This window comes from Oryctolagus cuniculus, chromosome 4, assembly GCF_964237555.1.
Source record: "Oryctolagus cuniculus chromosome 4, mOryCun1.1, whole genome shotgun sequence".
NCBI classification, from domain to species: domain Eukaryota; kingdom Metazoa; phylum Chordata; class Mammalia; order Lagomorpha; family Leporidae; genus Oryctolagus; species Oryctolagus cuniculus.
This window is the reverse complement of record NC_091435.1, coordinates 92,631,794-92,657,618: the sequence shown is the minus strand read 5'-3', so window position 1 is coordinate 92,657,618 and position 25,825 is coordinate 92,631,794. Positions and strand designations below refer to the sequence as shown.

At 49.2% G+C, this 25,825-nt stretch overlaps 1 protein-coding gene across 10 annotated transcripts in view; it reads left to right on the top strand.

Moving 5' to 3' along the window:
• Positions 1–25,825, top strand: part of ST6GAL1 (ST6 beta-galactoside alpha-2,6-sialyltransferase 1) — a 122,864-nt gene that overhangs the window by 3,771 nt on the left and 93,268 nt on the right. The window contains exons 1-3 of one of the 10 annotated variants that reach the window (XM_070072391.1): positions 4,974–5,125; positions 5,834–5,906; positions 6,027–6,134. The exons of 6 other annotated variants lie outside the window; for them this stretch is intronic. The gene's annotated coding sequence lies outside the window, so the exon portion shown is untranslated. Of the gene's footprint in view, positions 1–4,973; positions 5,126–5,833; positions 6,135–25,825 lie in introns of those variants that run through there. 3 more of the 10 variants (XM_070072389.1, XM_070072392.1, XM_070072384.1) reach the window with 3 other exon arrangements.

The following is a 25,825-nucleotide window of genomic DNA, read 5'->3' as shown; positions in this document are numbered from 1 at the left end:
GGGGCCCAAGGACTTGGGCCATCCTCTGCTGCTTTCCCAGGAGCATTTAGTAGGGAGCTGGATCTGAAGTAGAGCAGCCGGGACCCGAACCAGCGCCCATAATGGGATGCGGGCACTGTAGGCCAGGGCTTTAACCTGCTGCGCCACAGCACCGGCGCCTGCTCCAGTTCTTGACTCCAGCTAATGCTGACACTGGGAGGCAGTAGTGATGGCTCAAGTAACTGAGTTCTCCCATCACCCACCTGGAAGACCTGGACTGCATTTGTAGCTTCCAGCTTGTCTGGTCCAGTCCTGACCGTTGCAAGCATTTGGGAGTGCTTTCTTTCTCTGTCTTTCTCTGATATTCAAAAAACAAAGCAAAACAAAAAACAAGTGGAGGAGAATGATGGTGGGAGAGCACCTCCACAGGATAAGCTCAAGTGCTGGGATTTGGAGGCTTGGCCCAGTCACAGAGAGATGTGTGTGTCTGCCCCACTCTACAGGGGGACAATGGGTGGCTGGGGAATTTTGCAACCCTAAGATAAATAGATCTCGTCAGAAACAAATCGGAAACACAACCAGAACTTTCACAGTTCTTTCCGTAATTACTGACAGATGAGCAGTGGACATGCAGGACATGCAGGAGTCCAGTGCTCAGCCTGGGGTTGCAAAGAATAGGGAGACTCTTGCTGTGTCCCAAAGCACTGAGACATTCCCGGGAGCTCAGCACTCCCTTAGAAAAGTGCCCTTAGGGGCCCACAGGAAGTCCTGGTTATCTCAGTTCTGACCTCTGGGGGCCTCCTTCTTTTCCTGAGTAGAGGCAGGAGCAGGTGTTAACTGGAAGAGGGAAGGCTCCAAAGAGAATGTGGCTGTCCATAAATGTGAGGATGTGGTTCTATTACAAACATACCAGCAAGAGTTCACTGATGCACTTAAATCATCTGAAACAGAGTCCTGAGAAGTTGGACAGGTAGATGCTCAGATCTGGGATCAGTGATTTGGTTAATAAGAATTGAATGAAGGAAAAGAATGAGGTTTTCTGTGGTTATTGGCATTTTATACTTAAACTACACAATAGCATTCTGAAGTGTCTGGATGCATGTTTTATAGGGTTAGATGTAACAGTAACATATCAAGCAGTATTAAAATTCAGTGGTGATTTTCTAAGTCATTACCAGAAGTTTGAGGTTAGCCTTATGAATCAATGATGTGATTTAATTTTATTTATTGTTCTGATGATAAAAACAAAGCATACTCATTTTCATTTTAAGAAGTATAGAGAAATAGAACAATAATTCCACTTTCCAGAGACAGTCACTGTTGAAAGTTGGCACTTTTCCTTCTGTTTCCTCTCCCCCCTCCAAAGGACCTACTTCCCTAAATGATGGAGAACATCCTGACATCCTGTATTTCCAGTGTGTCTCTCGCCTTTCAGCTTAACCTTCTCATATATAGGTCTCCTAGTTGACATCTATACTAAAGCCACATCCTTTCATTTGTCACCCATGTCAGCTACTTAGCATCTCCAAGGCCCTGTGGTGGCCTGGGGTCTGATCCCTTCCATGGTTGTTTCAGTGAAAGTTTGAGAGGCCCTGTGAAAGGGGCCTGCGCCTTCCTCTGCCTCTCTCACCCCTGCCTTGAGCATTCAAATATTGGCCATGGCTTTTTAGATACCCACAAGTATGGCAGCGCAGTGAAGGGAGACGAGGGAGCCCCGTGTGTGTGTCCTGCCTTGTGACCTCCCAACGCTTGTTTTAAAGCCTCGTTCTCCATTTCACTTGTCTTAAATGGGAAACGCAGGGGTGGTGTATCTATTCATCCATCACATATTGAAGTGCCCACTCTAAAGCAAAGACGAATTACAGGAGCTCACGATCCAAAGGAGGAGGCAGGGCTGATGAGAGCTCAGGACACTGTGTGACCACGGTGGGGACTAGTGAGAAAGCTTCCTGCACAAGGGCCGCTACTGGGAGGGGAAGCCATTCTTAACGCTTCCCTATTGTAGCTGACATTTCGATGGCCATGTTTGTGAATGAATCTTTGTTCCTTGTCCACATAATTTCATGATAGGGTCCTTAAGATGGAATTACCAGGTCATGCTTTAAAGGGTGTGACTATTTGAAAAACTTGCCTGCATTTTGTCTGATTACATAGACAGTCTTAACGTGTGCCTGTGAATTCTGGCTGAGCACTGACCACCTGCGGAGACCTGGACAATCTGTTTACTAAGCTGTAGGGTGAGGGGTAACAGCTCGAATCAGAGGGCAATGGTAAGAAGTGGGTGAGATCACAGGCAAAAGGTGCAGAGCGCAGAGTGAGGTCAGTAGGAAGCACTCAGCCAGAGACAGCTTTTATTATGATTGGGGTTCTCACAAGCCAGAGAGCCTTTTAGCCCCGATGTTTTTTCTTACCGTGGCAGCCGGCCGTTGTGTGGCTGTCTGTGTTGAGAGAGTAGAAAGTTAATTAAAATGGCGCTGCCTGCCAGGTGACAAATCAGGAGAGGAATGATCGCTCACACAATGTATGTTTTTTTTTTTTTTTTAAAGCTGTTTATTGTGGAAGCTTCCAAATGTACAAAAGTAGAAAAGGTGCGTGCAGCGAATCCCATGTCATCCTAACCTCAGGTCAGCTGTTATCAAACCCCATGGCCCATCCTCAACCCCAGATGACTTTGAAGTATATCCCAGACATCTTGTCAGCTTAGCCATAAATGCTTCACCAAGTCTCCTGATGCATATTTTTTTTTTTTTATTTTTTTATTTTTTTTATTTTTATTTTTTTTTTTTTTGACAGGCAGAGTGGACAGTGAGAGAGAGAGACAGAGAGAGAAAGGTCTTCCTTTGCCGTTGGTTCACCCTCCAATGGCCGCCGCTGCAGCCGGCGCACCGCGCTGATCCTGGCAGGAGCCAGGAGCCAGGTGCTTTTCCTGGTCTCCCATGGGGTGCAGGGCCCAAGCACCTGGGCCATCCTCCACTGCACTCCCTGGCCATAGCAGAGAGCTGGCCTAGAAGAGGGGCAACCGGGACAGAATCCGGCGCCCCGACCGGGACTAGAACCTGGTGTGCCGGCGCCGCAAGGTGGAGGATTAGCCTATTGAGCCACGGCGCCGGCCCTCCTGATGCATATTTGAGGCATTGAGTTGTGCTGGCTCAGAGCCTGTCTCTGCTGTTGCTGTGGGACTGTGTGAGTGTGAGTGTGAGTGTGTGTGTGTGTGTGTTTGTGTGTATAGAAAGAGAAGAGACAGAGAGAGAGTCAGTCAACCTAAGAACTTCGCAGGCTTCACTGCTCAAGTGAGGAAGCTGTGTTGTGTCCCAAAGACATGAGGTGGAAGGGGCACTGAATTTGGAGCCTGGTTTTGAACAAGGGGCCCCACCCATGACTGTTGTGCTTTGGGCAAGTGACGTTTGAATTTCTTAGAGCACATTCATAGAAATTGGGCGAGTATGGAATGATGTCATGTGTGTGGCAGCCCCGATGCCTGAGTCTTAGCTGGACCTCAGACTGGAGCCCAACCCCCTCCTCCCTGAGAACAGTCTCTATACAGAACTAAGGTCTCAGACTGACAGCCTTCCCAGAGCACAGGCAGGGAGTGCTCACGATGGGCACCTGGCACACAGAGCACCCTGAACCTGCAGATCTCCTCTCCTGCTCCCTCCCGCCACTAACCCCATCCCTCTGCTTCATGGGTGGGGGCAAGGGGGCCCAGAGAAGACCCTGGTCCTGCCGGCTGTGCCCTGGGCTCCCTGTGACCCTGTCTAGAGTGGGGAGACATGGGCTCCCCTCCCCATCTCTGATGGATCTTGGCCTCTTCTAACTCACTGTCATGCCTAAGCTGGACTTTTTTGATTGAATTAAATGAAGAAAATTGATCTGATTTGTAATCAAATCCAAACTTTCTCCTCAATCCCCTGGAAAGTCCATGATTTCAGGGCCTGTGACATCTGGCTGCCACTAGGTAGCTCTGTGGTCTTGGGCAAGGTGGCTGCCACCCTGGGCCTGCCCTGTCTGGGTCCCCTAGTGCTTTTCAGCTCTGATATTGCACATAAGGTGTCTGTAAGAATGGAAGACTTGTTTGTTCATACAAATAAAAATGCAATGGTTTTCTTGTAGCGTATCCACACAAGCTCAAACATTAATCCCTCTCCCTTCTCCTTCCTCCTCTCTCTGAAGTTTGCTGGTTGGTGTGGATCCATCCCAGCCCTGTTTGTCTGCATTTATATATGCATTTGCGGTTATTTACAAGTAGATGTTTACACTCCGTGAAGGGATTACATACACCTGCCGCTTTACAAACTTGCCTCTTTCCTTTTACCATATGTCTTGGAGGACTTTCTGTATCAGTGCATACTGATTCTTTTTCACACCTGCATTGCACTCTGCGTTTTGACGGTGTTTTCTTTCTTTTTTTTAAAAAAAGCATTTGTTTATTTGAAAGGCAGAATTACAGAGAGGCAGAGGCAGAGAGAGAGAGAGAGAGAGGTCTTCCATCTGCTGCTTCACTCCCCAAATGGCAGCAAATGGCCGGAGCTGGGCCCATCCGAAGCCAGGAGCCAGAGCTACTTTTGGGTCTCCCATGTGGGTGCAGAGACCCAAGGATTTAGGCCATCTTCTACTGCTTTCCCAGGCCACAGCAGAGAGCTGGATTGGAAGAGGAGCAGTGGGGACTAGAACCAGTGCCCATACGGGATGCCGGCACTGCAGGCGGCGGCTTTACCAGCTAGGCCACAGTGCCGGCCTCTCATGTTTTCTTAACCAATCCTCTATTGTTGAATATTTATGTATTCTCATAGCAATATATTTCTAAGTGTGTTGAGACCTCGAACTTGCAAAAAGATGATGGCAAATGTCAGTGGGTTAAACGAACAGTGAATGCATCCAACTCAAAGCGGGGCAAGAGAGAGGGCACAGGGACAGTGAGGACCACGCCATGGAGAGCTGGAGGGAGGCGCTCCCGGGAAGCTGTCGAGAGGCTGGCTGTGGGGAAGGTTATTTTTGGAGGTGGCCTGCCTGCTTGTGTGCCCTCAGCCACCAGTGCAAAACTGAGCTGCGTCATCTCCTTCTCCTGCCCCTCCCTCCATCCCTGGGCCTTCCAAGTTTGTTTTGATTCCCAGAGTCAGGACTGGAGAATTTGAGGAAGGGCTGGCACGTAAGTGATGGGTGGGCAGGGGGAGACGCGAGGAAGGAAAGGGGCGTTTGCTCTCTATCTGTGGTGGAGGAACTGGGACAGTTCTGCTTTGCGATCGGGCTGTTCACAGCCATCTGGTGGGGGTTGGGTTCCCAGGGTCCCATCCAGGCAGCGATCAAATGAGGCTGCCCCAGAAAGGGGGCCCCTTGGATGCCTAGGACTTAGCATATCATGCTGGAGGGAGAATGAACGCGGCAACTGGGGCTTCCTAGCTTGCAGGACACAGAACTAAGAGGCACCTTCTGTGGGTGAAGGGTTGGAGTCACATGGAGTGGCCGCTGGCGAGGGGGGAAGCAGCTATGGGACAAAACCGCCAACCACAGAGCAAGCTGCTGTAAGGCAGTGAGGGTCCCGTCACTGGGTGAATCCAAGCGGAAGTTTGAGGGAAACTTGTTCATCACCAGAGGACTCCTGCCTGAGGCTCTGTCCGACTCTGAATCTGTGACTATGCGACATGAGGCAAAAAAAGCAACATAGGGTTGGGGTTGGGGGGCCACATTATGGGCTAGGTAACCAGGGCAGTTTCCACCTGCTGCCAGAAGGTGGGATAAAAGGAACGCCTTCAGACGAGGCTTCAGCGTTTTTTCCTTTGGATCTTGGCAACCCTCACCCTGATCTGTCCTTGGCTTCGGCTCCGCTTGACCTTATATTCATGAATTATTTCCACAGGAATAAATATATCACATACACTTCAGATGACCAGGAAGTCTGGCAACTGGAAGAGAACTACATGTCCCAGGAGGTCGACTGTAAATTTGTTTCATTACAGCCTTTCTAAATCTGCATGCATCTCTTGGTTTGTGGAGTTTTTAAGGCTGAAGTGTCATCCAGCCTGAGCTTCTGGAACATTCTGCCCTTGCAGACTCTCGAAGGTCCCTTGAGCTGGAATTGAGAGCACCCGGCCTGTCCTTTTGTGTCCTGTGGGTGAAGAAGCGCCTCTTTGATGTACGCCTTAGCTGAGTTTGGGGAGGTGAGCACGGCAAAGCGTACCACCTGATGGGCTGATGGGCTTTTGCTGTGTGCTTGGTCCTGGTCTGGCACAGTGTGCGTTCCCTTAGGCCGTGCTCAGAGCCAGCCCTGCTGTCTCAGTGCCTTCACCTTTCAGATGAGAAAACTGAGCTTTGGAGCAGGCAGGAGGCTCCCCATCGCAGACGCACTGCCGCTGAGCGGCGCGCGGCGAGGCTGGGGTTGGGTGTGGCTTCTCAGCCTCTTTCCTACGTCTTGCTGCAGGGTTTCCACACTTGTCGGGAGCACTGGGAAATGCTTGGGCCTTGTGATTCACAGGGGCCTCAGCTGACTCATTCTCCTGACAGAGTTTGTCGGGAACGGCCTACCATTCCCCTAAGGACACACGAAAGAGCTTATGGGACAGTCACGTGTGAATAGCATGACTTTCTAATCCTGCCTGCACGTGCTCATTTCCTTTTTCAGCAGAGTTGTTTGCGTCAAAGCTCGGTTCGCAGGTTTTCCCGCTTGCCCTTTAAAGCTGTGACATCCGGGCTTGTTATCTAGTTACAACGGCATTCGTGAGCATGGCCACTGCTGGCCTCCCTTAAGTGCCCTTTAACTTATAAATGCAGCTCAATGTAAGTATTGCAAAGGGCTTATCTTGCAGCTGTGCTTTTATGTTCTTAAACAATTTCTTCTTTTGTCTGGTGTATTGAGCATTGATTTGTTCATCAAATATTTATTGAGCACTTATTATATGCTAAGTGTTGGAAACACCCACGTCAGAACCACCTTGTGGATAAGCACATGCATACACACACGTATTCAGTGTAACTCAGGGCCTCGGAAGTTCCTTGGCAGACAAACTTTCCATGTCACCCTCTTCCTCTATTTTTAGAGTCCTTGCTTTGTTCTTTCATTTTTTTTTTTTTAAGATTTATTTATTTTTTACTTGAGAATCAGAGTTACACAGAGAGAGGAGAGGCAGAGAGAGAGAGAGAGAGAGAGAGAGAGAGGTCTTCCATGTGATGGTTCACTCCCCAATTGGCTGCAACAGCCAGAACTACGCCGATCCGAAGCCAGGAGCCAGGAGCTTCTTCCGGGTCTCCCACGTGGATGCAGGGGCCCAAGGACTTGGGCCATCTTCTATTGCTATTCCAGGCCACAGCAGAGAGCTGGATCGGAAGAGGAGCAGCCTGGACTAGAACTGGCGCCCATATGGGATGCCGGCGCTTCAGGCCAGGGCGTTAACCCGCTGTGCCATGGTGTCGGCCTCTTTGTTCCTTCATTCTACAAACCTTGAGTGCCTGCTGTATGCTATGCCTGGTGCTTGCTTTGAGAACATAGACAAAGTAAGCCCTGCCCTGTGTTCTTCCAGAGCTTAGTTAGACAGACATGCACATCTCAATAATAACCTGGGCATGATAAATATGATGGTTTGCGCATGCACAAGGATGAGAAGGAGATACAGTGAGTTTGGGGAGGTTTTCTGGAAGCTGGATCTTTGAAGGTTAGAGCTGGGAAAAGGTTGTTGCAGGGACAAGGGGCTGCAGGAGCACAGGCTGGAGGGTGAGGGCTGGCTCACTGCCTGCGCAGGGCAGGGCTGGCAGGGTGCTGTTCCTGGAGAGGCACCCATGAGACAGGAAGTGGTGGGAGACAAGGCTGGAACCCATTCTGTGCATTGTCTGCTATAATTTTCACAAGCTCCCTCTGGGGCATAGGCTGTTATTACCCCCGTTTCGTAGGTGAGCAAACAAAGGCTGGAGGAGGTTCAGTGACTTGATCCCAGTCAGCCTGTGAGTGAATCGATGGGCTTGGACTTGAAAGAGAGCTTGCTGCTCTCAGCCTGCGCTCTGTGCCTGCAGGGATGGGCTGGAGAGATCCGGCTTGCTTGTTCCTTCCCTCTGAGTCTTTCAAGGGCACCATCCCTTGCTGAATCCTTTTCCTCCCCGCTGCCTCTTGGTATTCTCCAACTCCTCATGAAATTGAACTGACGGGTCTGATGCTGACACCCTCTTCAGTCTCAGTTCTAGTTTTCCATCTTCCTTCTTTTTTTTTTTTCCCCAAAAGATTAATTAATTTATTTGAAAGAGTTACACACACACAGAGAGAGAGAGAGAGAGAGAGAGAGAGAGAGAGAGGTCTTCATCTGCTGGTTCACTCCCCAATTGGCTGCAAAAGCCGGAGCTGTGCCGATCCGAAACCAGGAGCCTCCTCCAGGTCTCCCATGTGGGTGCAGGGGTCCAACTCTTGGGCCATCTTCTGCTTCCCCAGGCCATAGCAGAGAGCTGGATTAGAAGTGGAGCAGCTAGGCTTCGAACCAGTGCCCATATGGGATGCCGGCACTGCAGGAGGCAGCTTTACCCGCTATGCCACAGCGCCGGCCCCGCATCTTCCTTCTTATTCAGCCAATCAGCAGTCCAGCAGTCTTCAGAGGAAACCTGTATGAGTCCAACCACGTGTGACAAGGGAGAAGGAAAGTTTCTCTCTCTTCTCAAAAGTCTCAGGTCCGGTACAGAGCCCAGGCATGTGATAGCTCTGATCAGGGAAACTGTTTGAGTCCTGGAGTGGGAACAGTTGGCTTTCGCTGGAGGAATCTGGTGCAGTGGTTGTGAGCCGTCCCTTTAAGGATGAGTTGGATCTGGGAAGATGGACGGGGAACATAGAGCATAGTCCTCTGCCTCACCTGGTGAGGAATAGGACACCTTTTGCCTTTCTCTCCATTTCTGGGTTGGTGTTGCTTTCTGTGTAGGAGAAGCAGGCGGGCGTGTTTATTTGTTCACAATCAGTCTTAATGCAAACTAATAAACTGAGAGCGCAAAGGGAAAATGATGAGACTACAGCATGAAACAAAAAAGGTAATTACGGAGCGAAGGAAGAGAACTGAGGATCCAAGCACAATCGGTACAGGAAAATTTACCAACAGGACAGGACAGAATCCCTTGAAAACTGTGTTACTAACAGAGCAGTAAGGCTTGAGGAAGACCATCACCCATGCTGAGAAAAAAGATAGAGGTCTGAGATGTAACAATCGTCCAAAACTGACCCCCAGGAAGGATACAGGGGAATCCTGGGAGACACACGCGGCTCCTGTCCATGCCCCACAGGCTAAAACCTAGTCCCACGGCCACACCTAGCTTCAGAGGAGGCTGAGAAAGTCTACACCCCGTTTGAGCTCTTAAAACTCAGATTGGGCAAGGGTTCTGTTCCTGAGAGTCGTGTTGGCTTCCACCTTGACCTGCAGCAGAAGAGAGGCTGGAAGAGTGTGGGGTGTTTGCAGAGCTCCCGGGGTGGAGGTTGGGGGTGGGGGGGCGGGGGCAAGGCCGCGGATTGAAGACGCATGCTCAGTTATGTCACAGCGCAAGCGCAAGGCAGGCAGGCAGTCTCCCTCGCCGTGCAAGGAGTCAGGGATTCTAGCATGGATGCGCCTTCCTTGCGAACACCTAGTTGACAATGAAACTAAGTCAATCAACAAATGAATTTAGCAGGGTGTGACTAATGGCCATTTGGTGAGCCCCTAATCCATTCAAATAGAGAAGCAAAGCCAAGCAGGGGTGGGCAGTTAAGGCTGAGGGATAGAGTGTGAGCAAGATGAAAGAATGTGCTGGAAATGGAATGGGGTGGGGGGTGGACAAGTAGAGGAAGTGGAGGTGTTCCCTTTCCTGCTGTCACACTGTCTAAACGGGATGGTAGAGTGACCGTTAGCTTTTCAGTCTGTTTCTTAAAAAGTAGTTGTTGAAAAAAGCAGGCTCCTTCCATCCCTTTTTAGCCTTTCTTCCATCCTCCGCACTAAATAAATACAGGGGAGTGCAAGGGATCACATTTATCTAGTCTCCTGTTGTTCTGAATGGATGATCGTGGGTGATTTTTTTAAAAGATGTTATTTATTTATTTTAGAGATAGAGTTACAGACAGAGGGAGAGACAGAGAGAGAGGACTTCCTTCCGTTGGTTCACTCCCCAGATGGCCGCAACGGCTGGCACTGTGCCGAAGCCAGGAGCCAGGAGCTTCTTTTGGGTCTCCCACGTGAGTGCAGGGGCCCAAGGACTTGGGCCATCTTCCACTGCTCTCCTAGGCCATAGCAGAGAGCTGGATCGGAAGAGGGGCAGCCGGGACTAGAACCAGTGCTCATATGGGATGCCGGTGCTGCAGGCAGAGGATTAGCCTGTGCCACGGTGCCGGCCCCGATCTTGGGTGATTTTTAACTGTTTAATTTTGTCTATTATATATTTACAAAACGATGAGCTGGTCTTACATGAATAAGACCAGTAAGGGTATGAGACAGTGAGAAACTGTGTTTCATGGGAGGGTGGAGAGTCAGTTATGCAAATATCTAACTCTAGGCAGAACAAAACCCGCTGTAAACCAGATGAAGCACTGGGTGTGGGGCCCACAGGATGATGGGGAAGGCATCACAGAGGGACAGAGTTTGGCCTGGGTGATGGAGGCTGAGAGTAGTACTGGTAGGTCAAGAATGGGAGAAAGGACATTCCTGGCCCAGGGGGCCGCAGGAGCATCTGTGCGGAGGCGTGAAAGTATGCGGCCTGCCTGGGTGACCGTGAGTCACTTGTGGTTGGGGCACAAAGGATGAATGAAAGAATACTGACTGTCCAGCCAGTGCCCGCAGGGTACCAGACAGTACACACAGATAGCTTCAGGCCTGCCTAGCAGCTCTGTAGAGTGGGGAATTATTCTCCGTACCAACGAACAAGTTAAGAGGCCAGGGTGTATTTCTCAAAGGCACACAGAAGTGAAGCTGTGATTGGACGCTCACCAGCTGCCCTCAGTGCCCAAGGCTTTTCCACTGTGCCGTGCCTTGTAGTGCATAGACACCTGAATTAGCTTCCTTTGTGAAATATAAAATAAAGAAAACCAAGTAATTGTGAACCTATTTTATAGGTAAATATTTTAAAAGTAAATGGTTCACATATAGCTTACTTGTGTTGTGTAAGTAAATATATCATGTATTTATATAACTATATTTACCTATGAAATAAAATATTTTATAGGTGAATTTGCAGGTAAATAAAAGAACTTCAGTTATGGGCCAGCATGCTATCTAGCAGCTGTGTGGCTCCAGGCTTCTTAATCATAACCCTAATTTCCTTACCCATAAAAGAGAAGAGCCACGGTGCCCCAGTCCAGCCTCAGACTCGTTTTTATGTTCTGATTAGATCACAGATGTGCCCAGGTGAGAACCTATAGCAGAACCCAACAAAAGGGTTTGTTGTGCTGAGCCAGCCCGGGCTCCTCCCAGAGGAGGAGTGGGTGCGCGAGCACCCACACGTCTGTACAAACCCTTGCAGTCACACACACGGGCCCTGAAGGGCTGAAGCAAACAGTTTGGTCAACAGGTGGGAAGCTGTGCACTCTCTGGCTCCTCTCAGCTGGGGGCCGGGTTGTGCAGAGACCTCAGCTACTCCTTAGTGCCATTTCTTCCCAGTCCCACAGGTCTTTCTTGTGGAGACCCAGGCCTTTCAGCCCAGTCTCAGTTTAGCATGAGCCCCCCTCAAATTCATGGCCCCCAAAGGACAGAGAAGACCTGATGTCTCTTGCTCTATATTGGCTACACCATGTGTTGTCCCTTGCTCTGGCTACACAGTAACCAGGTAGCTGTGCTAGACCATGGCCTTCTGAGTGGTGCGATGATGGCTGTGTTCTCCCGCAAAGCCTGGGCCCAGCACACTGCCTGGTCCTGGGAGGCCTCATGGAGAGAGCTGTGTCCTTGTGACCCCCTGATCCTCGTGACAGCCTGCCCAAGGTGGTCAGGCTACACCCAAGCACCCATGGGTATGTGCAGGTGCTGTAGGTCAGGTCAAGGTGAGGGAGCAGTGTAGCCCGTGTTGGGGAGCACCGTAGGACCGTGGTGGGCCCTCCTGCCCCACAGAATGGTTCTTTTTGCACCTGCCAATCTCTCCTTGGCAGTGAGCGGGGAGCAGCAGCATGAAAGAGGAAGTTCTCTGAACATCCACAGGTCTGATTCTGATGGGAGTCAAGCTTGGGACCTTGTGCCTCGCGTCTTATCCTCTCGGGAACCCAAGTTGTAGGAGTTTGCTCCAGGTGAGGGAAGGAGGAAGGCTGCGGGAGCTCTGACCAGGGCTGAGTCATTGCCTAGCCCGGTGCAGACTGGAAGGATTGTCTTTGTCAGTGGTGTGGTGCTGGTGCTGAGCGGGGCTGGCCTGGGGCCTGTGCTGGAGGAGGCTGATGCGAGAGTGGAGACCCCCTCCCCCCTCCTGCCAGAGGCCTTGTGGCGGCTCCCTTGTTTTGCTCTGCACAATGAACATCTTATTCTAGGCCATAAATCTGGGGGAGGGGAGGGAAGAGGCAGGGAGGACACGGGCCTCTCCCAGGGAGATGCTTCTGCACTTGATGAGTCCTGCCCTTGTCTCTGCAGCCCGTCCCAGTGACTCACTGTGGGAGGGCTGGGAGCCTCCTGATGGCCTTCTCATTCCCACTGCAAGGTCAGCTTCCTCAGAAAACCCTTCTGGTTTCAAAAATTAAATAAATAAATAAAAATCCACATTGTGCAACCAGACAGACGTGGGCTTAAATTTTGAGATGTATGAATCTGGAAACTTTCTCAACCTATGCTAGTCATTTGTAACTTGTAGCACTGATATGAGAACTACACCTAGCGCTTAGCTGAGTGCTGGGCACGTGATTGGTGATCAATAAATGATGATTACCTTGACTGTCCCTGCACTTGGTACTGGTTCCTCTCACTTGTTGGTCAGCTAATGGGCCAGGTACTGTGCTGGGCAATGGGACCATAAAAGCAAGTAGGGTACAGCCTCTACTTGCACTAACTCTTAGTCCCCTGGGAGGGACAGGTGCGTGCAATGGAGTGCAGGTGGGAGGTGTTGTTGCAGAAGGAGCAAGAGACCAGGGCAGGTGGGTCAGAGAAGAAGAGATGAGCCCACCCCCCACAAGGGCTCTAAAGGATGAAGAGGAGTTTGCCAGGCATTTTGGGTGGAGGAGAGGAGACAGTAGCCAGACCAGATGGAAGGAGGAAGGGCCTAGCTGGGATTTGGCATGAGAGCCACTCACAAGGGAGGGCAGGAGGTGATAGCGGAGGCTCCTTTGGCTGGTGAGCCCATGAGGCTTCCACCCTGCACTGGCACCTGGCTGTACCTAGTTACGGGCGGTGGGTGGACACAGGCTGACACCTGGTGGAGACGGGGTGTTGAGCTGGCAATTGTCATCACAGGGGTCTCTCTGGGGATGTCCACACCCCAGGCTCAGGGCTAGGATGAAGAGTGGACCTCCCAGTGGGACTAGAATAGATCCGCCAACAGGAGTGGCAACTGCAGAGCCTATGGAACACAGGCTTCAGGGAGGGTGTGCTGGAGAGGCTTTGATAGAACAGAACTGCTGTCGTCAAGTTGGGTCAGCCGAGAGGTGGGAGCAGTGACTCCTGCAGTTGTCGGGAAAACCATTGAGCCCATGTGCAGTGCTCTGGATCAGAGGGGAAGGGGCAGAGAAGACCTGCTTAGTAGTCAAGAATTACACTTGTGGCTTTAGTCGTTCACAAATGACTACAAAGCCCTATCACTTATACAAATTGGGTGAATCGTTTGGATGAAATAAAAATAGAATTATATTTGCTACAAGGATGATGTGTGGCATTTAGCTGGTGTTAAAAATAACCATGGGAGTGTTTATTTACCCAACTCTTAACCATGTCCTGACATGTTATGCACTTTAAAACGTTTTGTTTAATCCTGGCTAAATTCAGCTCCTATTTATCTATCATCTCTACCTATCTATCGCCTGCCTTCCTTTCTACCTGTCATCCCTGTTCCAGAAACCTGACAGTGTGGAAAAGCATACCACCACTCTAATTCATGCCCATGCCTTTTTTTTTTTAATTTATTTATCTGAAAATTGAGTTAACAGAGAGAGAAATATTTATCTGCTCATTCACTTCCCAAGTGGCTGCAACAGTCAGGCTAAACCCATGAGCCACTAACGTTATTTGAGGCTCTGACGTGGGTGGCAGGGACCCAAACACTTGGGCCATCTTCCACTGCTTTCCCAGGTGCATCAGCAGGGAGCTGGATTGGAAGTGGAGCAGCCGGGACATGAACATGCACCCACATGGGATGTCTGCACTGAAGGCCGCGGCTGTACCGCTGCACCACAAATGCCAGGCCTCACAGTGACTTTCAGTAGAATTTGGTGTTGGGCCATCTTGCCCCATTTCCTTGGTCCTGTGGGTCTTAACTCACCCTGCCATTAGCATTACCTGGAGCGGCTTATACAGAAGTCCTGCTGCCCTAATTCCATCCCAAACCAATGAATTCAAAGTCTCTGTGGGATGGGCCTGGGCATTGGTATCATTTTTAAAGCTTGGAAGTTGATTGCAGCAGGCGGTGATGGCTGAGACCCACTACTGCTCTCTCTGATCAAGGAGATGGTTCACATCTTTTTCTTTCTTCAAACCTCGGACACCTCCTTCCCATCAGTCGACAACCTTGTTTTACATTTACCTGAGAAGGCAATTGTGATCAGCAGAGAACTTTCAAGCCTTTCGTCTTAGTCTGATCAGGCTGCCAAAACAAAAACTGAAATTGATTTCTTATAGTTCTTAAGGCTGCAAAGTCCAAGGTCAGGTGCAGGCAGATTCAGCTCTGGTGAGAATCTACATCCTAGTTCTTCCATAGAGCCCACCGGGGAAGGGCTAGCCAGCTTTCTGGGGTCTCTTTAGTAGGGAGCTCACCACAGTAATGATGGGGCCCCTCTTGGCCCAGTCGCTTCCCACAGGCCACAGCTCCATCATGTTGAGGGTTAGGATTTCAACAAATGAATTTTGAAGGACAAAACCATTCAGACTGTGGTGCCTTGGCAAGGCCACATCTATGTCTGCACATTCCACCTCTGCCTGTTATTCTGCCTGAGGAATTCCTTCAGCTCCTTTTATAAGACCACCCCCTCCATTTGTATATGAATCTTATTCCCTTTTAATGAAGGACACACCTCCACTCATTCTCCCTCTTTTTCCTAATGTTCTCTCTGTACTGGGTCATTCCCATTTGTCTATCTGACTGTCCACCTGCTGTTGTTTCCTACCTGAGTCTACCCACGTGCATATGTGCACACGTCCTCCCCTGATCTCTTCTGTTGCCCTAGCTACTGCTTTCTTTCTCAACCCCTGAAGAGTTGTTTTCACTTGCTCCCTACAGTTCTTTCCCCATTCTCATTTAAACCCAGTCTGATTAGTCTTCTGGCCCTGTCACTCCGCTGTAACTCCACCTGTGAGACTCGCGGTGACCATGTTTCCAGATCCACTGTTGAATCTCAATCCTTATCTAAGATCTACATCAGCAGTGTTTATTCTTGTGGCTTCTGAAGCATTCCTCTCTTTGGTCCTTTTCCTGCTAGTTTCTCCTCCTCGGTTTCTTTGGTTGGCTCATCTTCACTTGTTCACTTTGAGGCACTCCTGGGGGTAGCCCTTGGACTTGACCTCTTCTCTCTCTTTTTGCCTTGGTGATCTCTTACCGTCCATGTGCTGACAGCCCTCAGTTTATAGCTCCATTGCACAACTTTCCCTTGAACTTCATGCTCACATAATCAATGATCTACTTCACAGTAGAGGATCTCCTTTCAGGTGTCTACTAGGCATCACAGATCCGGCAAGTCTGGCTGCTTTTCTCTCTGAAATAGCTATCCCCACATGCTTAGATGACAACTTCATGTATCCAGTTGTTAGTGCTTGAAACTGTATTCAGTCTACATTCTTTCTCTCACGCAGCATCCAGTCTGCCAGCAAGCCATGTCAGCTGAAACTTGAACATGAATCAAGAAACAGACTACTTATTTATTCCACCAAATTAACACCAATTCTAAACAGATCAATCTCTACGTTTAATTTTTAGAATAGCTAATTTTAATTTTTAGAATGGATCTCCTGCTTAGACTCTTACTTCTATGGTTCATCCTCAAAGCAGCAACCAGAGTGATAATTTTTTTTCCTTTTTTTATTTTAAAGATTTTATTTATTTATTTGAGAGGTAGAGTTACAGATAGTGAGAGGGAGAGACAGAGAGAAAGGTCTTCCTTCCATTGGTTCACTCTCCAAATGGCCACAACAGCTGGAGATGCGCCGATCCGAAGCCAGGAGCCAGGTGCTTCTTCCTGGTCTCCCATGTGGGTGCAGGGGCCCAAGCACTTGGGCCATCTTTTACTGCTTTCCCAGGCCACAGCAGAGAGCTAGATTGGAAGAAGAGCAGCTGGGACTAGAACCGGCACCCATATGGGATGCTGGTGCCTCAGGCAGAGGATTAACCTACTGTACCATGATGCTGGCCCCATCAGAGCGATCATTTTGAAAGTTGTATTGTCAAGTTCTTTTTGTGCTCAAAACCCAACACATCTTATTTCACTGAAAGTTAGAGTTTGTTTGCTTTTTAAGATTTAATTTTTTATTTGAAAGGCAGAATTGAGAGGAAGACAGAGAGAGCTTCCATGTGCTGGTTCACTCCCCAGAGCTGGGCCAGGCCAAAACCAGGAGCCAAGACCTCATCCTATTCTCCCACATGGGTGTCAGGGGCCTAAGTACTTGGGTCATCTTCTACTGCCTTCCCAGGCACATTAACAGGAAGCTGGATCAGAAGTGGAATAGCTGAGACTTCAACCTGGCTTAGACTAACTACCTACTATAGCTGCTCCACAAATCCCACCGTGGAATGAGTACAGTAGGTCATCCTCTGTGAGATGCCAGTGTTGCAAGTGGCATCTTAACATGCTGTGCCACAGTGCTGGCCCTGAAGCTTGAGTTTTTAGAAGGGCCTACTTGGTTCTACATGACGTGACCTTCAGCTCCTTGCAGATTTTATCTGTTCTTTTCCACCTCTTCATTCTTTTTGCCTCAAGGAACTTGGACTTGGCAGCATGAAGCACTTTTCCCTTGTAGTTTTTGTGCTTCTGTTCCCTCCAGTTGAAACCCTGCATTCACTTGGCTCTGTAGTTTGCAGTGAAATGTCAGCTTCTCAGAGGAGCCACATGGGCACGGTGTCTAAGGAAATCCTCTCCTGCCTGCCTCCTCCCTCCATGGCTGGCTTCCTCTTTCCCCTTATCTTGCCTTGCTGTTCTACATATCTGGCCATCTCACTTATTTACTCACTGTCTCTTCGCACTAGGTGGTTTCCATGGGGGTAGGGACTTACTTCACTTCTGTTGTTCACAACTGCTTTCGTAAGACTCAGAGCCATGCCTCAGAAATGATAGGCACCATGCATACTTGCTGGCTGAATTTAACTCTATCCTTACAATGCTTAAAATTAGTGGGAATAACCCAAAGTTTAGAGGTAAGGAAGTGGAGGCTCAGATTAAGTCATTTTCTCAAAGTAACACAGGTTGCTGGTATAGAGCTGAGCCTCAGACTTTGTAATAAGTAGATCCTTATACTGTCTCCTGTTGAGCCTGACCTTCCTCCAGCCCCCACATCTCAACTGCCTCATCTTCTCCCTGTCTCTTTGGAAATAAGCAGCCCCATGGAGTGACAAAATCCCTGTGGAAAATGTCCCAGATATAGCTGGAGGTGTAGGAAATGCACACACACGTCATTTTCCACAATTCCCCAGTCCAGAGATCTGTGAAAATCAAGTTAAATCCGTTTGGTGGCAAAACTTTATTGGGATTGATGTGAGGTTATTTATAAATCTATTCCTGTAAAGTATTTTCTTTTTTCCCTTTCTTTTAAGGGCCTTTTCCCTATTGCTTTGAAGAGCCTCTCCAGGAAATACTTAATTTTAAGATCTGATTGAGATGAGCATGGCAGGCCCAGTTGAGGAGGGCACGTGGACATGCCACGTGGTGCCAGCGGCAATGGTGACTGTCTGTATCCTCAACAGTGAGACCCTCCTTGCCCTCCCAGTCTCCCTTTTCTGCTTCCTTCACCCAGTGCTGGCAAGCGGGGGTTGCCTGCGCCTTCCCTAGTCATGAGAACAGAAAAGTTTCCCTGTGTGAAGAATCCAAGAGAAAAGGCCTATAGATACTGATAGTTAGGGTTCCACAAATAAAGTATCCAGACAGTCCTCAACTCACTAAGACTCAACTTACGATTCTCTGACTTTGTGATGGTGCAAAGCATTGCGCATGCAGTAATAACCAAACTTTGAATTTGGATCTTTTTCCAGGCTAGCAATCAATGTGCAGTAAGATACTCTCCCCAGGCTGGGCAGGTGCCAGTCGTATGAACAGGATGGTAAACAACCAATACTCTGCAGTGTGCCATGTGCTAAGTATGATGTTTTGTAGGTTGTGTGTTTTAAGTGTATTTTTGAATAGGATGTCTTCAATTTATGATGGGCTTGTTGGGATATGAGCAGGCAGCATTTGCGTTGTCAATCACCTTCTGATAAGGGGCTGTCATTTCAGCCTCCTTGTCCATGCACACAGAGCATGCAGTCAGCCTTGTAGAGGCACACTTTTCAATTTAAGAATGTTTTAAGCTAAGGAGCATCAGATGTTTGAGGGAAATTTGAAACATTTAACACAGAAACCAAGAGACAACACAACACAACACAACACAACAATAATAAAAAGAAACCCACACGAAAGAAAGTAATCTGGCTTCAAGAAACAAACTACTGAAGAAAGGGAATAGTCAGAGAATAAGAAATTAAAAGGATGCTAGAAATAAATTGGTATTGGGTTCAGAATATAAAGTTGAAGGAAACTCAGACTTGCAGAAAGTCGAACAAAGGCAAAGAAATGAAACCTAAGACAAGGATTAGTCTAAGAATTCCAACATCTAAATAGAAAGAGAGCAGAGACAATGGAGGGGAAGAATGACCAAAGAAAGAAATCCAGATGGATTCTGAGTTGAAGGAAGTGGGCTTCTAGACTGAAAAGCCTACCTGAATATCCAGGGCTATGAAGGAAAAAAGAAGAGCAGCTTCCAGACAGGAAAACAACAACAACAACAACAACAAAAACCAAAACCAAAACCAAAACAAAACATCACAAATCCCAGATGGAGTATATGTAAGAATAGAATTCTGATTGATGTCAGATATCTCCACAGCAACACCAAAAACTAGAAAACAAGGAAATCATACCTATAAATGTCTTTCTTTTTAGAGAAGGTTTTTTTTTTTCTTTTCCAACGGGCAGAGTTAGAGAGAGAGAGAGAGAGAGAGAGAAAGGTCTTCCTTTTCCATTGGTTCACCCTCCAAGTGGCCGCTACGGCCGGTGCGCTGCGCTGATCTGAAGCCAGGAGCCAGGTGCTTCCTCCTGGTCTCCCATGCGGGTGCAGGGCCCAAGGACCTGGGCCATCCTCCACTGCACTCCCAGGCCACAGCAGAGAGCTAGACTGGAAGGGGAGCAACCAGGACAGAATCTGGCACCCCAACCGGGACTAGAACCTGGGGTGCCGGCGCCACAGGCAGAGGATTAGCCTAGTGAGCCGTGGTGCCGGCCGAGAAGTATTTATTTATTTGAAAGGCAGAGTTACCAAGAGACAGGGGGAGACAGAGAGAGATCTTCAATCCACAGGCTTACTCCACAAATGGCCTCAACTGCCAGGGCTGGGCCAGGCCAAACCCAGGAGTCAGGAACTTCTTCTAGGTCTCCTATGTGGCTGTAGGGGCCCAAGCGACTGGGCCATTTCCCACTGTTTTCCCAAGCACATTAACAGGGAGTTGGATTGAAAGTGGAGCAGCTGGAACACAAATCAGCACCCATATTGGATGCTGGTGTTGCAGGTGGCAGCAGCTTAACCTGTTATACCACAATGCTGGCTCCCAAACTTACGAATTTCTGAGAGGATATTCTTTCCATTTGAGAAAATATATCTGGACAAATTGTTCGTCAAATATGAGGATGGAATACAGGCATTTTGAGATATGAGTAGTCTTAATGATTTTACTTCTCACATAGCCTACACACATCGGTTCCTTCCAAACTACAGAGTTCTTACTAAGAAAGAGTAAATGGGATCTCCCTTTAAGTCTGAAAATCAACAAGGTCAAGTTAGAGTGGGAGAACAGAAAATTCCGAGAAGGAGATCTTTAAGGAATTCAAAGTAAAACCAAACAAAGCTGATTACACGGTGGTATTTGATCGTATCACAATGAATTTCATAATTTTATGGGAAAATGGAGGGCTGAATTAGTGATAGCAAACAAAAGAGACAACAGAGGACTCCAGTGATGACATTTCAGGAATGTACAGGAAAAAAAAATATTGATTCTAACACCCCATAGCTCAATGGGTAACTCTTGGGGGAGCTGGAGAAGAGGTAGGCGAGTTGATGGTAAAACAGAGCCATTTTCACTCTTTGTAGTGGGGAGTTCATGAATGAAATCTAACACTGAGAAGTAAAGGGGCCATGGAAGCATGCTGTTCAGGTCCACTCAGACACCTGAGTGGGTCAGAGAGCTGCAAGCTGCTGCATTGTGAAAGCAGGCCTGTGTGTGGAGGGGGCAGGGCCCCTTGCTTTTCTTTGGAAGGCTTGCAGTGTCACTGGTCTTTAAAAAAAATCAGCCGTGTGTATTGCTTTGAAAAAAAAAAAAGAGGCTCAGGGTCTTCTGTGTATCGAGTGGGCCCCGCCATTGTTTTGGTGTAGAGAACACAGGAACACCCTAGTCAGACCCATGGGCATGGGGCCCCCTTTGGGTGTTTGGCACATGGCAGGGGCTGAGGAGCGCCCCCTTGCTGGTCCTCTGAAACGAATTCTTTCACCATTTCTCTTTTTTGGCAGCTCCTACCCAACTATTCAGTGTTCAATTCATCATGAGTTTCAGCTCTTGTCTGAGATCTTTTGGCCTGGCTTTATTCTACCCCTGGAGGGAGCACAGGCCTTTGGGAGGCGGCTTTGGGTGTGGAATTCTGGCTTCACTCCTCAGCAGCCTTGTGCCTGGGCTCATTACTAAAGCTCTTGCTACTTCATCTGAAAATGGAGAAAACATTCCTTGCCACGTAGGATTGTGTGAAGAACAAATGCATAACTTAGTGCGTGAAGTGTCTGGCGCATAGTAATTGGTAAAAACACATTAAAATAACACCGCGGATCACTTGCGATGAACACTGGGTCTAGGACAGAAGCCCCATAATGTTGGGTCCCAGCCCCACAAGTGAACCTTCCAGAAGGGGTGAGGAGTCCTGGCCTGGCGGAACGGGGATGGGCGGGCAGAATCTGAGGAGCCGCCTGGTTTGAGCAGGAGTTCTTACTGTACTTTGGATGCAATGTCTTCCAGTTTGACTGCAGGGCTCAGCAAACTGGTAGAAACCCAGAGCTGGGATGCGTTATGCACAGAATATCTAAAAGCTCTCAGCTAATTTAGCTTCTGTATGCAGACATATTCAGAGCAACGCTCACATCTCAGATCCTGCGGAATGGCAGCGCCAGGGTGCACAGGGTCTTCTGCTACCCTAAGACTCTGTGTGCCTGGTGCCGACCTTGCTCACTGAAGCGGGGTCCTGGGGCCAGAGCCTTCCTCCTGTGACAGGCTGACCCACTCTCTGACCCCAAAGAGAGTGCTTTAGCAAGTTGCCCTGCTCTGTCGGACTGGGCTGTTGAAATTCATTGGGTGTATGTCCTTGGCTCAACTTAGAAACTTATTTTGGTTCTGGGTGGGTTCTGTAACTCCTGGCTCTGGGCCTGTGGTTGGTCTGTGTCGAAGGGAACACTTGCTGGAGACAAAAGAGGGTTATGATTCCAAGGCAGCCTCTTATTTAGCTGCTTGCTGCCTTGGGTGGCTCCTGGATGCTTCTGCGTCTGAGGGTGGGGAGACTGGCAGAGCTGCTGGGCGGGGACAGTGCAGTGACAGCAGGAGAGAGAAAGCAGGGAAGAGGCCCTGAGCACAAGGAAGGGATCAAATAAAATCCAAATCTCAGCTGGTCCTCTGGAGAGAAGCTGAGAAACCAAGTCTAGATGTCAAGGTCAGAGAGCCTTGGGGGCCAGGGAGCAGAGCTCACAGAGCACAGTGGGTTGCGGGTTAAGCAGGAGCTGTGCTAACACTGCAAGGGAGCACAGGAGTGTATGAGTGGCTTGGGGATGAGAAGCAGGCAAAGGGACTGCGTCATCAGCTGAGTGCGTAGCTCCCAGTAAGGGAATCTTTGGAGTTTGCGTAATCTATGTGATAAATACATCTTCAGAATAGAAAAATTACGGAGATACACTTTACATGTAGTCTTCAAAAGTGGAAAATGTGTATTGTGAAAAAACTGTGTAACTTTGGAAATTTTTTGCACCCAAATAAACATCTTTTGCTTATGTTTTTCTTGCTTTTTTTAAAAAATAGTTTTTTAAAAAAGATTTATTTATTTATTTGAAAGGCAGAGTTATAGAGAGGCAGAGAGAGAGGTCTTACATCTGCTGGTTTACTTCCCAAATGGCTGCAATGGCCGGAACTGGGCTTCTTCCAGGTCTCTAATGCGGGTACAGGGGCCCAAAGAGTTGGGTCATCATCTACTGCTTTCCCAGGCCATAGCAGAGAGCTGGATTGGAAGTGGAGCGGCTGGGACTTAAACCGGTGCCCATATGAGATGCCGGCACTGTAGAAGGTGGCTTTACCCACTATGCCACAGTGCCAGCCCCTATTTAACTTTTTTGAAAGAGAGAGAGAGAGAGAGAGAGAGAGAGAGAGAAATCTTCCATCTGCTGTTTTGCTCCCCAAATGCTTTCAACAGCCGGGTTGGGCCAGGCCAAAGCCAGGAGCCAGGAACTCAGTCTCTGTTTCCTACATGAGTGGCAGGGGCCCAAGCACTTCAGCCATCACCTGTTGCTTCCCAGGGTGTGTACATTAGTAGAAAGATAAAATCAGAAGCAAAGCCAGGACTTGAACCCGGCCACTCTGATCTGGAATGCAGGCGTGCAGGCAGGAGCTTAACTTCCGCATCCGGGACTGGAACTGCTGCCCATATGGGATGCTGGCACTGCAGGTGGTAGCTTTACCCACTATGCTACAGCGCTGGCCCCTGAAGTGCTCTTAATAGCAATCCAGGATGGTCCCATCCAGTAGCTGCTTTATCCAGTAGCTGCTTTATCCATCCAAAAACCAAACCATAATTTTTTGTTATCTTTTTTTTTTTTTAAACTTTTTTTTTTAACTGGGCTGGTGCTGTAGCTCAGCAGGTTAATCCTCCATGTGCTATGTCAGCATCCCATATGGGTGCCAGTTGAAGCCCTGGCTGTTCCGCTTCCGATCCAGCAACTTGCTAATGCACTTGGGAAAATGGTGGAAGATGGCACCAAGTACTTGGGCCCCTGCCACCCACATGGGAAACCCTGATGGAGTTCTAGGCTCCTGGCCTAGCTCAATCCTGGCTGCTGCGGTCATTTGGGGAGTGAATCAGCAAATGGAAGTTCTCCCTCTCTGATTCTCCCTCTCTCTGTGTCACTGTTCCTTTCAAATAAGTAGGTAAATCTTTGTTTATGAAAGACATTAGGGAGAAAAAGTTATTTTTATTTATTTGAAAGGCAAAGTGGCAGAGAGAGAGAGAGAGAGTGAGTGAGCACATAATACCAACATCTTCCATTCACTGGTTCACTCCCCAAATGCCCACAAGAGCTGGGGTTGGGGCCAGGCTGAAGCCCAGATCCTGGAACTCCATCCAGGTCTCCTGTGTGGGTGGCAGGGAGCCAAGTGTTTGAGCCACTATCTGCTGCCTCCAAAGTGTACATCAGCAGGACACCAGATTGGAAGCAGAGGTGGAACTTGGTCCCTGGCACTCCCATGTGGGAAGCGGCAGTCCCGAGCAGCTGCTTAACCAGCTGTGCCACAAACCTTTCCCCACACACCCTTTTCTTTTTTTAAGAAGGCTTTTGAGCAGCCCCAGGGCCATGAACTGGATCCTAGGAGAGCCCCTCTGTCTTATTCATAACCCGCTTAGACGTCGCTAGCCAGCTGGGACCCAGAGTTGGTTTGAAACCAAGCTCTCATCCAAGATCAAGAAACCACGGTCTGTCTTAGTCTTTATCAAGAAACCACGGTCTGTCTTAGTCTTTTCCGACCTGGCTCTTGGCTGGTTTATTGGCAGCTCCTGTCCTCAGAGCCAGCCTCTTGGGTGGGGCCCTTAGTTTGCATATATTTGCCTTGTTCAACAGAACTGGAGAGAAATTCTGCTCTCACCCCCCTGATTTCCTAACCCCAGATTGCAGCAGCCACAGGCCTGCAGGAGATTGATTTAGTCAAGAGAATGTGTTGCAATGAACAGGGATTGACCTAAATTCCACCCACGAAGGGGCTTACTGAAAGGATTCAAGGGATTCGTGCTGGAGTGAGAGTACAGACGAGCCTCGCAGCTGCCAGCGTCATCATCGGGGCTGCGTGGTGCCTGGCTGCCGCTCTCTGGGGCCAGTTTTCTCCCTTCCCACAGGACCCCTGCGGCCCCATGCCTTGATCTGTGGGGGCGTTTGCTTGTCAAGGTATCACTGCCGCCCGTGCTCTAGCTCCAGCTGACTCTAGTCTTTTTTTCCTAGTTGCAGTTTTGACCAAGTACCAGATTGGTTCAGCACCCTTATTTCTGGATGAATCCTCCTCAAGTCCAAGTTCCACACTTGTCTGTCAGGGGAGGCCCAGTGGCAGGTGGGGCAGGGCAGGGAGGGGTAGGGTTGGCAAGTGGAGGTGTGCAGGCCATCTTCCAAAGGACCTAAGAAGCATGACCGGAGCCCCACGTTCCCTCTCAAGTCTGCGAGTTGCTGTGGCTGGAGTGTAGGGTACATGGGGCAGCAGGCCACGGAGGCCGCTCTGCTAGGAAGGGCATGTGGCTTGGGTCCGCCTCCAAGGCCTTTTCCGGGTCTCATGGCCACAGACACCTGTAGTGTTTAGAGCACTTGGTGAAGTATCCACCTCTCACGGAAGGTCTGGCTGGAGTAAGAGCAGGGAGACGAGAAGGTGGCTGGGCAGGGGTGGAGCAGGGGTCTTTCTTCTTGTTGAGGAGAGGTGGTTCCCCACCACCACCGCAGGAGCCCTTTGTCTCTGTTCCCAAGGGAGGCTCCCCGCTGGCAGCCCTCCCTGGCCGCTTGCTCCACTGTTTGTGTGCGCGATCACCTCCCTGCCTGCTCTCCTTTGCCCGCGGGGCTGTTGGCTCCTGGTGTTTTGTCGGCAGTAATTATAGACAGCAGCAAGGTGCACAAGACCTTGAGGCAACGGTTTTGTTTTTTGTTTTTTTTTTCCCTCCCTGGCTCACCTGATGCCTTTGTTGTTTGCCCTGTTCGGCCCAGATCTCTGTGAAGCCTTGACATTTGCACCCCTCAGACGGCTCACGTCAGCTGAGGTTTAGCTGACGGGAGCTCCTCTCTACATCCGTCCTCTCAAGCGATGGCTCCCGTCGTCTCTAAGGTCTCTGTCCCCTGGATACTGTCCCAGTGTGTCCACCCCTCCCTCCCTCCTTCGGTGGGTTGCTGAATTGTCTCCTGGGGACCAACTCTTATTCTAGACCTCCTTCCCCTGGTCCTTATTAGGGGCGCTCATTGCAGCATCACAGATCTGTTCTTAGATTTGGCTTGAGCTGAGTGTGAGTGAGAAAGACAAAGTCAGCCTCCTGGAACTCCACATTCATTTCCACTAGGGATGATGGTTGGTGAGTGAGGACACGGACAGAAGAGGAGTGCTGGAGGAATCAGTGCACCTCTTCCTTACTGCGAGGGGTTTCGAGGGTATAGTAGTCTAGAGGTAGCACACCAGGACTGGCAAAACCTGAGGCACAGGGAAACTCTTTGACCCAGAAAAGCTGATTTCCAAGAATGTGTCTTAAGGAAGTGGT